This window comes from Aegilops tauschii, chromosome 3 (assembly GCF_002575655.3).
Source record: "Aegilops tauschii subsp. strangulata cultivar AL8/78 chromosome 3, Aet v6.0, whole genome shotgun sequence".
Lineage (NCBI taxonomy): Eukaryota > Viridiplantae > Streptophyta > Magnoliopsida > Poales > Poaceae > Aegilops > Aegilops tauschii.
The window spans coordinates 170,948,810-170,960,153 of NC_053037.3; the positions used below are offsets into that span (position 1 = coordinate 170,948,810).

At 49.5% G+C, this 11,344-nt stretch overlaps 1 long non-coding RNA gene across 1 annotated transcript; it reads right to left on the reverse strand.

The window, feature by feature from the left end:
* Nucleotides 1-7,729: 7,729 nt before the first annotated feature.
* On the reverse strand, nt 7,730-11,037 carry LOC141042326 (uncharacterized). The gene is made up of 2 exons (XR_012204629.1): nt 10,758-11,037; nt 7,730-8,020 (listed from the first exon to the last, which is right to left on the reverse strand). It is a non-coding gene; the product is annotated as an uncharacterized lncRNA (long non-coding RNA).
* Nucleotides 11,038-11,344: the final 307 nt, after the last annotated feature.

Sequence of the window (11,344 nt, forward strand, 5' to 3'; positions counted from 1 at the left end):
CATACCATAGTCAGCCTCACCGTCTGCAGTCATTATCATCATGGATGTAGACCTAGCCTGCTTACAACTAGCCGTGTTCGACATAATTTCCCGTGCGTAGATGCCCGTGCATTGCACGGAACACCAGGATTGGGGGGTGGACGGCGCCCGTAGCGGCCATCGCGCCAGATTTTTCCATGGCCTTCTAGATGTGGTGGGGAGGAGATAAGGCTGATTGTGAGAGATAAGGAGTTGTTTGTAAATAGGGAACAAGTGCGGGCATCTTTTTGCAAAACTGGAGAAGTTTGGTTTGTATGCGTCAGATCTAGATCCAACGGCTATTGGTGAAAGATGGCAGGCACAACACCATCACCAACTCAGGACCTGTTTGATTCGCAGGATTTTGAAAACACAGGAATAGGACACGACATTATTAAGAGTTTCAAACTGATATTACAAATGTTAGGAGTAATGCTGCACCTACAAAGAGGGAATTACTAGGAAGTTTACGTAAGAACTTTCGTTACTTTAGGTGGATGCAGCATTATCGTACAAACTAAAATCCACCGCCTAGACAAGTCACTAATGGGCAAATAAGTTTCGAGTCTCTGGCCACTTGATGTTTCAAAAACAAATTCAGCTTCTGCGGAGACTTTGTCATTTAGGCTTAGACGCTTGCGGTGATCAGCACGCCATTCATTGTTGCACCAGAGAACGCCAAACCTCATTACCTTGAGCACACTTGCCTCCAGAACAAAGAACCTAGCCAATTTAATCTCAGATGTGCTGCCTCGGTAGTCGATCAAATCAATTTCTGTAAGATGGAGATCAAGGCATTCGATGAGATTGTTATAGTGCAGCACATTTTTCACTTTCGGGTCTTTTTTTATCTGCAAAAGAAGAGAACATATTAGAGCAGCTGGCTGTATAAGATTGCCGTGTCATCAAGAGGTACCAATATCATTCGCTCATACGATAGGGTTGGCTGGCTAGTGATATTTTTTCACTCTCTCTCTCTTTCTCTTTCCTCTCATTTACCTAGGAGTACGTGAAGAGCTTGGGCATTTGTTGCTTTCCACTATGTGGCCGATGCCATATTTCGCAAAAGTATGCCACATAATACGCATCGATGTCAATTCAAAAGATTTTGGCACCGCTCTCGCGATGTGAGAGAGTTGGCACCGCTGTGCACACAGACCCACATGTATAAACAAATCAATCAAACCAACTACACCAGCCTCTCACTCTTCCAAACAAGTGTTTTTATTGCCTCAGTCCTCTCTCTCTCCCACGCAAGTGTTTTTTCATTGCGTGAGTTAATTTGGCACCGGAGCAAAGTAGGTGATCCAGATTGGGGCACCAGGTGAGCAATGGAGGGGCATCGATGCCAAATGCATCACAAGTGAATTTGGCACGTGTTTTGGCCTACATAGTGGAGGGCCGTTATAGCCCACTTTTGTACTACCTCTTATTTCGTATAATATTCTGACCATAGATTTACGTAAGAAAATGCCAATGCAAGTCATTAAAAATTACACCATTTGAAATTATGTTCAAATATGAATCCAACGATATAGTTCTTAGTGACATGCATTTACATTTTGTCAGTCAAATCTATGGTCAAATTTTGATACTACAAAATAGGAAGAGTAAACCAGGACGGAGGTAGTATTTGCTCTTAGGGTAACCATAGAGTTACTGGAGTAGTCTAAGTTACTTTCCACTATGACTAGCCTAGGCTACTATAGTAGTACAACAACAAAACGATGCAGGTGATCATGTGAGAAAAAATATTAAAAAGATTTCTTTCGGTGCAGTGCGTAGATGCAGTTTTGAACACTACACTTGTCATCGTAATTTGGGAAAATTACGAAAAAATTGAGCTACGTTGTGATTACCGTTTACTAATAGGAAAGAAGTTTCACCTCGATGTAGCTTCTCCGTGCACGGAAAGCATGTAAGGAATCCAACAACTTGATCCAGATTGGGGCCGATAGATTTTATTGCCAAGATCTTCACTGTGCGCATAGACTATCAAGCTTGTGGGAATCATTTTCTGGAAGACAGTCATAAATACATCAAGAAGAAATTAAACAATGTGAACTTCAATAAGACGGAGAAGAAGATGAGTGTTGTACCTGAACAATTACGGATCCAATAAAGAGTTCGGAGATTTGGCAGACGAGTGCACCAATGCTGTCAATTTCGGCGCGTCAATGACCCTGATTTTTGTTGGACCTTCTAGATCCGATACAAGCAATCTCTCAAGGAAAGGTGCATTCTCAATGACCATAACGTGGAACAGCTGTTGGGATCTCTTCCCAATTGATGTCTTGTTGCGGGGCCAGCAAGACACATAAATCCATCGGAGATTCGTCGAGGCGATGTGGAGGCTAATGAACCCGTGGATCTGCTCAAGAGGAAGGTACTCGAGCGCAGTACAGCTGCGGAGCAGGTGCTCCATAGCCTTCTTCAAGATGACAACGTCGAAGAGGTCGAGCTGCTTGAGTTGAGGGAGAAGAAGGTTGGGCGCGGCATTAATCTAGGGAAGATAGCAGGAGCTGAAGCTGGCGCGACGCAGCGTTGGCGCGAGGCGGAGCGCGGACAGCGGCAGAGAGCGACATCGTCCAGCTTCAAAGCTGAGCTCCTCGAGCTGATCTAGGGCAGGGGATAAGAAGCACTCATCGAACTTGGGTTGGACCTTGCAGTTGGTACTGAACATGTGGATGTCAAGGCGTCTGGCTGGCCCAGGGTGCGATGAAAGGATCTTGGAGACTGCGGCCATGTGTTTGCAATCCCCGTCGCAGAGGCAGCTGTCGACGTTGAGGTTGAGGGGGACGCGGCGCCAGAGGGGGCGCCATCGTTGGGAGAGCAAGGCGGTCCGCACGACATATTTGGTGGGGAGGAGGCCGATGATGACGAGCAGCATGTCGTCGGGGAGGCTGCTGATGAAGTCCAGGCTCGCCGGATGCGGTTTTGGCTCGAGCCGCCTCCGCTTGTTGGCTGCCTCGCCGTCCATCTCAACCGGCGGCGACGCCGGTGTACACGTGTGCTGGTGTGTGTTGTGTGCTAGTTGTGCGCGAGTGCATCCTTGTGTGCATGCCGGCGCGCAGTGGTGAATTGTGCGCGAGTGCGTCCTTCACGCGGAAGAAGTGTGTCCTCAATGCGCCCTCAATTTACTAGCGTGCGGGGTGCTACCCCGAGTGGTTTCAACTTTGTTTACTTCACCGCGTGTCAGATGGGCCTCTAGTTTACTTATTTTCACCCACTGCCACATGGGCCAGCACACGGAGATATAGAACACGAGCTGACAAGGCGACATGTGGACTGGTTGACCGGTCAACTAAACAATATACGGAGCTATACGCTGACACAGTGAGCGTATAATCCGTCGGTATAGACTGTTCAAGTGAGAGGGGAGGCCCGTGAGAGATAGCAGAGAGAGAGAGAAAGAGCTACTCCCTCCGTTCAATAATGTAGTTCCAACATTTTTTTAAAAGTCAAACTTTTGAAACTTTGACCAAGTTTATAAAGAAATTACTTATATATACAATACCAAAGATAAATGATAGTATGAAGTAAGTACATGTTGTGATGAATCTAATGATCGTTCCAGATGTAAATATTTTTCTCCACATATACCTGGTCAAACTTTTCTGAGGTTTGTCTTTTCAAAACATCCATATGCTTATGGACGTGAGAGAGACCCTAACTAGAGAGAGAGAGAGAAATAGAAAGAGTGAGTGAAAAAAGTGTGTGTGCGTGTGTGAAAGAGACATGGACAACACTCGATAAAAGTCGAGAAAAAATGTGTGTGTCTTATGCAAACATATCACACATGCATCTTCGACAACGGAAGCAAGGTGAGGAGATAGTGTGTGGTTGTTTGCAACCGAGAGAGCAAGACCCCTAGCACGTGGCCAAGAGGGCTCTGACAAACAAGGGAGAGAGGTCGAGAGAGACGTACGGAGAAAATGCAGACATGGGGAGGAGAGAGTGTATGTTTGTCATAGAGAGATCCCCTGGAGATCGTGATGGGACTACATGGGTGGGAGATCGAGTGACAAGGTGTGTGCGCGATAGAAGATACCCCGAGAGATATCGAGATAGACGTATGGATGGATGGAGACAATATGTGTGTTCCTGATGGCTAGTGAGAGATAATCATACTTAGGGGGGGTGGAGTGCTTGCGCCTTTGATGGAGTGAGGGATTATGGTACTTATTAGGGGGGTGCATATCACATAGAGAGAGAACAATGGCGGAGAGTGTTGGATGGGTCGATATGTATAGCACGAGCGAGACATGTGTATGTGTGAACTAGGGAGATATAAAGTTTGAGAGAGATTGAGGAGCCCCGATAAGGCTGAGTGGTGCGTCAGATAGTTGAGAGGGGGAAAGAGATATTCCATCCGCTCGATAATGCAGTGCATGTAAATTTTTTAGAAGTCAAACTTTGGAAACTTTGATAGGTTTACGCAAATGTTATTTATATCTACAATACCAAAGATACATCATAGAAAACTACATCTCATGGTGAATCTAATGGTATATGTTTGCCGTTCTAGATGTAATTGTTTTTCTCCACGCACATGGTCAAACTTTGTGATGTTTGACTTTTCAATAAATCAATATGCTATGGACCGAGGAGAGTGCCTAAGTCGAGAGAGATCAAGTCCGTGTGAAGGAGAATGAGTAAGTGTGCAAAAAGAGTACGTGTGTGAAAGAGAAAGTGACAACAAACGATAAATTAGAGAGAGAGTGTGTTTTTTCGTTTCTTAGGCGAACATCTCACACATGCCTCTCCGAGATAGAAAAGGGAGGAGAGGAGATACACGAAGATAGCTAGCGTGTGATTGTTTGCAACGGAGAGAGACACCCCTATAGCACATGTCCAATAGAGGTCTGGCCAACAAGGAACAAAGGTCGAGAGGGACACATGGAGAACATGGACGCATGGGGAGGGCGAGAGGGTGTGTTTGTAATAGAGAGATCCCCTCGAGATCGTGAGGGGACTATATGGGTGGGAGATCGAGGGAGATGCGTGCGCGATAGAAAGATGCCCCGAGAGAAATCGAGATAGACCATGCACATCTTTGTGATGGAGACTAAGATTAGCTAGTCATATACATATAGGGGTACTGTGTGTGCCTACAATTGAGTGAGAGACCATCATACTTGGCTAGCTAGGCATGATATTGTGTGTGTGCGTGTGAGATGGAGAGACAACGAGGAGAGAGATAGAGTTTTAGATGGGCCTATCGAGGGCGAGTGAGATATGCACGTGTATGTGTGACCCAGGTAGATGGAGAGTTTGAGAGAGAGGGGGGAGAGCTCCAAGACGACAGAGTCGTGCGTGAGAGAGTTACGGGCAACGAGCCTAGGAATTTGTGTGCGTACGATGAGTGCACCCAAGATATCTAGCTTGGACTAGAGAATCATACATAGTGTGCGAGAGAGACCTATAGATGGAGTATATATGCATGCGAACTAGAAAGACCCCCCCACACACACACACAAAGAGAGAGAGAGATGGAGAGAAAGCGAGAGGGACCAACAAGGTTTGTGTGTTGGATGCGTGCGACAGAATTGAAGATTGTCGGAGAGAGAGAGAGAGAGAGCAGGAGTCCGGGAGAGGGGGAGGTCGCGTTTTATGCATCAAAGACTAATATAAACCATGTTTCGATATAAACTTGCATCCAAATATTTAAATTGGAGAACATGTTGTCTGCAATCCACACATGAACGGATATATGCGTATATCAAACAAGTTCATTAATTTGACTTTCAACATGTTCATGGAGTACTATAATACTGTACAACATGCTACTCGATTGAGGTGTTCAATTTTAGATTTAGTTCACTATTTTGACCTGGTGAATGAGCTATTTCATTGAATCGAGATATTTCATTTTGGGTTTGATTCCCGTTTTTGAGTGGGTCAACTATTTGTCATATAGTAAATCGCTACCAACGAGCATGTAAAAACACATTACTCCCGAGCATCATCTCTCCATCTAAAAAAGAAGTGGCAAGCTAATATTTCAAAATTTGATTCGAATCGACTTGGTAAGGTAGACGTGGATGCTCGTTCTCCCAAATTTTGAACAAACCGTTAAACATCCTCTGCTCGGTGGAATTCGCCGGAGCAAATAAATGGGAGACGCAAAGTTACCGTCCTATGTGGGACACGCATTAATTGCCCCGTTGTACATCGAGGGTAGGTTCGTAACTTCATCCAAGCGCGCCTTCGCCTCGGTCGAAATGACATGTGCCGAATAATTCATAAACCATGGTCGGCAAAACACGCTCTCCTCGCCCGAAATAGCTCGCGCCCACTATTTCGAGACACGCTCTCCTCGCCCGAAATCGCTCGCGCCCACTATATTTCAAAACACGCCTCCTCGCCCGAAATCCGCCCACTATTTGGGGAGAAGCAAAGTTACTCTACTATCCCCGACCCTCAGTACACAGACCCAAGCTGAGAAGCCTAAAGGCAGGGGTAGAACTGTAACTCCCCCTCACATTTCAGACAAATGCGTCCATAAAATATGGTTCCACTCCCCTCCCAACCCCCCATTCATATCTCGTTGGCGCCAAATCACCTTCTCCCCGGAAGCTCCCTTCTCCCGAGCCGCGAAACCTCAGCCCCTCCTCCATGGCGCCCCCACCGCACCAATTTCACAGCCGCCCTCCTCCCTAATGCCGGAGACGCTGTCCATTTGCCGTCGTGCACTGGGCCGTGTGCCTCTTACTCCGTGCTGTTGGAGCTGCCTCGACGACGGTCACATGAACCGTACCGGAGTTGATTCACCCCCGCCGTTGTTCACGGCGCCGGAGCGGCTCCAACTTCGGATCCGTCCAGAGTCCCGGCGCTGCTTCCCCGTAGCCGTCGACCGTCGCGACATCACTGTTTCCCTGCCGCCGGTCGCCACCGCAACCGCGCCGGCCTCACCGACTCGGCAGCTGGACCTGCCTACTTCACCTTGCTGCCAGATAGGTCGCACCCTCATCTCAAATCACTTTATTTAGGCGTCAGTTGTCTGAATTTTTATTCTGGGCCAATCGATTCCCAATGGGAAGCAGCACCCCTCGAGGCGGCGGAGCTCCTAGGCTGTCGGTTGGCTGGTGTCTAACGTAAGGGTGCGGGGCCGCAAGTTCGCCGCGGAAGCAGCGCTTAGATGGCTATCTTAGAGTTGCGTGGGTTGAAGGTACTGCCGCTGCCGGATCTGGATGACGGGGAGTCTTTGTGGATTGGCCCGGGGGCGGCGCAACCACGGCAGTGCGGTGGGGCAGGGAGCGGGGTTTTGGCCGGGGCCATGGACGGCGGAGGCAGGCTGCTCTGCCGTTGGTCGCTGGCTCTTCGGGGAAGATTCCTAACAGTGTCAGCCGGGAGGCACAAGACGGCCATCAAGCCATCCAGCGTAGATCGAACAGTACCAAAATAAAATAAAATCGTGTCAACAGACGTGTGACCACTCTCGTACCTTGCTGTTGATCTATTAGTGTATTTCTTCAGATCAAAGAGATGTGTCGTTCTTAACATTATGCGTTATCTGCATCTTCAGCCACACCGTCTTCCAACTCACCGCAGCTGCTCCAACAAGGGAAGCATACACCAGAAGGGAGCTATAGTCCCCACTCAACATGTGACGCCCTCGATTGAATCGTACACTAATCATACACGCAAATGTGTACGATCAAAATCAAGGACTCATGGGAATATATCACAACACAACTCTCGACACAAATTAAAATAATACAAGCTTTATGTTACAAGCCAGGGGCCTCGAGGGCTAGAATACATAAGCTCGAATACACAAGAGTCAGCGGAAGCAACAATATCTTAGTATAGACATAAGTTAGACAAGTTTGCCTTACGAAGGCTAGCACAAAAGCAACAACGATCGAAAAGGCAAGGCCTCCTGCCTGGGAGCCTCCTAACTACTCCTGGTCATCGGTGGTCTCCACGTGGTAGTAGGCACCCTCGGGGTAGTAGCAGTCGTCTTCGAAGGTGGCGTCTGGATCCTGGGCTCCACCATCTGGTTGCAACATCCGAGAAGAATGGAAAGAGGTGGAAAAAGGGGAGCAAAGCAACCGTGAGTACTCATCCAAAGTACTCCCAAGCAAGGATCTACGCTACATATGCAACATTATCAAAGAGAGGCTGTATATGTGGACTGGGCTATAGAAATGCCAGAATAGGGGGAGAGCCTAGTCCTATTAAAGACTAGCATCTTCAACATCTTCCGCGGTCTTGCATCATTAGAAGAGTATAGATCAACATAATGTAAAGTAGTAGTAGTGTTATCAACCTTAGCCAGAGATCCTTTCTCGACTACCTGCGGGAAAGCAATCCCAGAGCTATACTATCCATTTCTCATCTCAAGTATCCAGTTCTAGTTGTATCGATCGGGATACAACTCCAAGTGTCCGTTACCGTAGGATAGGCTATCGATAGATGTTTTCTTCCCTGCAGGGGTGCACCAACTTACCCACCACGTTTGATTAACTCTGGCCAGACACACTTTCCTGGGTCATGCCCGGCCTCGGCCAAACAATACGCTGCAACCCGACCTAGGCTTAATAGAGAGGTCAGCACGCCGGACTAAACCTATGCTCCTAGGGGTCATGGGCCATCGCCCCGGGAACTCCTGCACGTTGCGAACGCGGCCGGTGAGTAGACCTAGCTACCTCCTTCAAAAAGGCAGGTGCTTACCAGTCCAACCGGTGCGCGCCGCTCAGTCGCTGACGTCTATTAAGCTTCGGCTGATGCATACGACGCAGAACCCCCATACTATGCCCACGTGATGGTTAGTGCTATCAGGCCAGAGGCCCCTCGGATCAAATATCCAAATCGTAGTGGATTAGGAATGCGTGGTAACAAGCAGAGAATCACGAAAGATGTGACCCCGTCGCCCCGTCTCGAGGACTTGCGGCAAGGGCTAAGAATGCCCGGCCACGCCTCGTAATTATCTCGCGGGCACCTTCCAGGTCAACCCGTCTCCACATCACTCACGGGTACCCCTCAGGGTCGACCCGCCTTTCCAAGTAACAGATGTAAAGTCCAAGTATCCGTGTGTCCAAACATCAAGGGGAAAACCCGAGGAATCACCCCCGGTGAATTCCACTCGATGTAATCATGAAGGTGAACGTAAGAGGATCCACCCTCGAGGTTCACACTTGAGGGGTTGCACGACAGAGCCGTATCAGAAGTGGTTCAGGAGTGATGTATGAGGTTCCACCCTCGGCACTCGATGGTAACTCTGCAGAGTCGAGCAACAAATGGGAAAGTGATGTGCGGTGCCGGGGCCTGGTCTTCGATCCCATTGATCGAGTCTTTGATGATGAAGCAGGGGCAACAAGGACAAGGTGGGGGTCACTGATGGATCACTAACCAACCTATACTAAGCAGTTTAGGATAAGCAGGTAAGGTAAAAATAAGTAGGCTATGCATCAGAATAGGAGCAAACAATAACAGTAGCAAAATCTAATGCAAGCATGAGAGAATGGAATGGGCGATATCAGGATGATCAAAGGGGGGGGGCTTGCTTGGAAGCTCTGCTGTAAAGGAAGAAGGGTCGTCGTCGACGTAGTCGATCACGGGGGCATCATCGGTCTCGGGGTCTACCGGAGAGAAGAGGGGGAAGAAACAGTAAATATAAAACAAACATAGCATCACAAAGCATAACATGGCAATATGTTGTGCTGGGTGTGACCTAACGTATGGCTACACGATAAAGGTGAAGGGGGAATTCAACGGGAATGTTTTCCCGGTTCCGGACCTATGTCAGACAGATGACCGGAGGGGGAATGTTCCATGTTCAGCATGCTAGGGGCATGTGACAGATGAACGGACAACGTAATCGGATTCGTTGGATTTTTCTGAGCAACTTTCATATAGAAAACATTGTCATCGGAGTTAAGATTTATTTTCTATGAATTTTCAAAGTTTTAAACATTTATTCTGAAATTACTCTTAATTCGAAAAATAAAGACTAAATTGCTACGTGCACACACAAAGTGTACACAGCAGAGCAGTACAGAGGCTGACAGGGTGGGCCCAGTTGACTGGGTTAACAGCCCAGTCAGCAGACAACTGAGACCGTTGACTAGTCAAAGGGCCCAGGGGACCCGCATGTCATTGACTGGGTTATCCCAGTCAGCAGTTTGACTGATCAATGGGATCAGTGGGACCCAGGTGTCATTCACACAGATATTAGCATTTCTTTTTAAGTGGATATTTAGAAGAGGGGGGCGGTTAGCACTAATCAACATTAGTACTAATAAGCAAAGGGGGATTCGGCCCCAAACACACACGCGCACAGCGAGCGGGCACCGGCGGCCATGGGCGCGGCCGGCCGGCTGGGGCTGCGACTTGTGGGGGGTGGGGGGGGGGGGGGGGGGGGGCTCGCGGGGCCTGGCCGGCGCTAGGCAGCGGCGGAGGCCGGAGTCAGGCCCGGCCACGAGCGACGAGGCACGGCGGCAAGCAGCTAGGTGCAGGCGCGCGACAAGCAAGGCGACGACGGCAGCGCAGCAGCAGAGGCGAGCGGGTAAGATGGCAGCGGGCGGCTGCGGAGCAAGCACGTGGAGCAGGGGGCGTGCCCCGGGCAGACGCACACGCGCGAAGGGGCGAACTAGGGCGGCCAGAGACGCGGAGGGAAGCACGGCCACGACGAGCTCGTGGCCATGGCAGACGATGGCTTCGGTCTCGAACAGAGCGACGAATACGATGGCGGATCCGTACGGGAAGGAGAGGGGAATGGTTGGGAGCCTCACCGCGGAGGCACACGATGGCCCGTTGGTGGCTTAGGAGCAGCAGAACGGCGACAGTCCTCGCGAACGCGCCGGTGACCGAAGGTTGAAGACGACGACGAATCCGGCAATGTAGGGGCTCACACCAAGGAATCGAGGGTGTGTACGACGCAGCGGACGACGATGGAGCCTATGGTCCAGCTCCTAGGTGCCAGGGTCGACGGTGGCCGCGTGGACGAGTCGAGGCATGGCGATGGCGGCGCGGTTGCGAGCGAAGAGAGAGGAGGGCGACACGAGGGGAAAACGGAGGGGGCTAGGGTTGCGCCAGGGTTTCAGGAGAGCCTATATATGCGCGGGGGGGGGGGGGGGGGGGGGGGGGGGGTCGGTGGATGGACGGCACGTGGCCGAGTGCGTCCATGGCCGCGGGATGGCTGACACGCCCTCCCTCCTTCCTGTAGCGGGAGGTTGGGGACAGTACAGATGGGCTAGGCCAATGTTGTTAGATGGGCTAAAGTGCATAATGGCATTAGAGCCCATTAACACATATTAGTTAGGCCTTTTCCTTTTATTTTAATTTTATTTTACAGAATTTGTTTGCAATATTTTGAGCT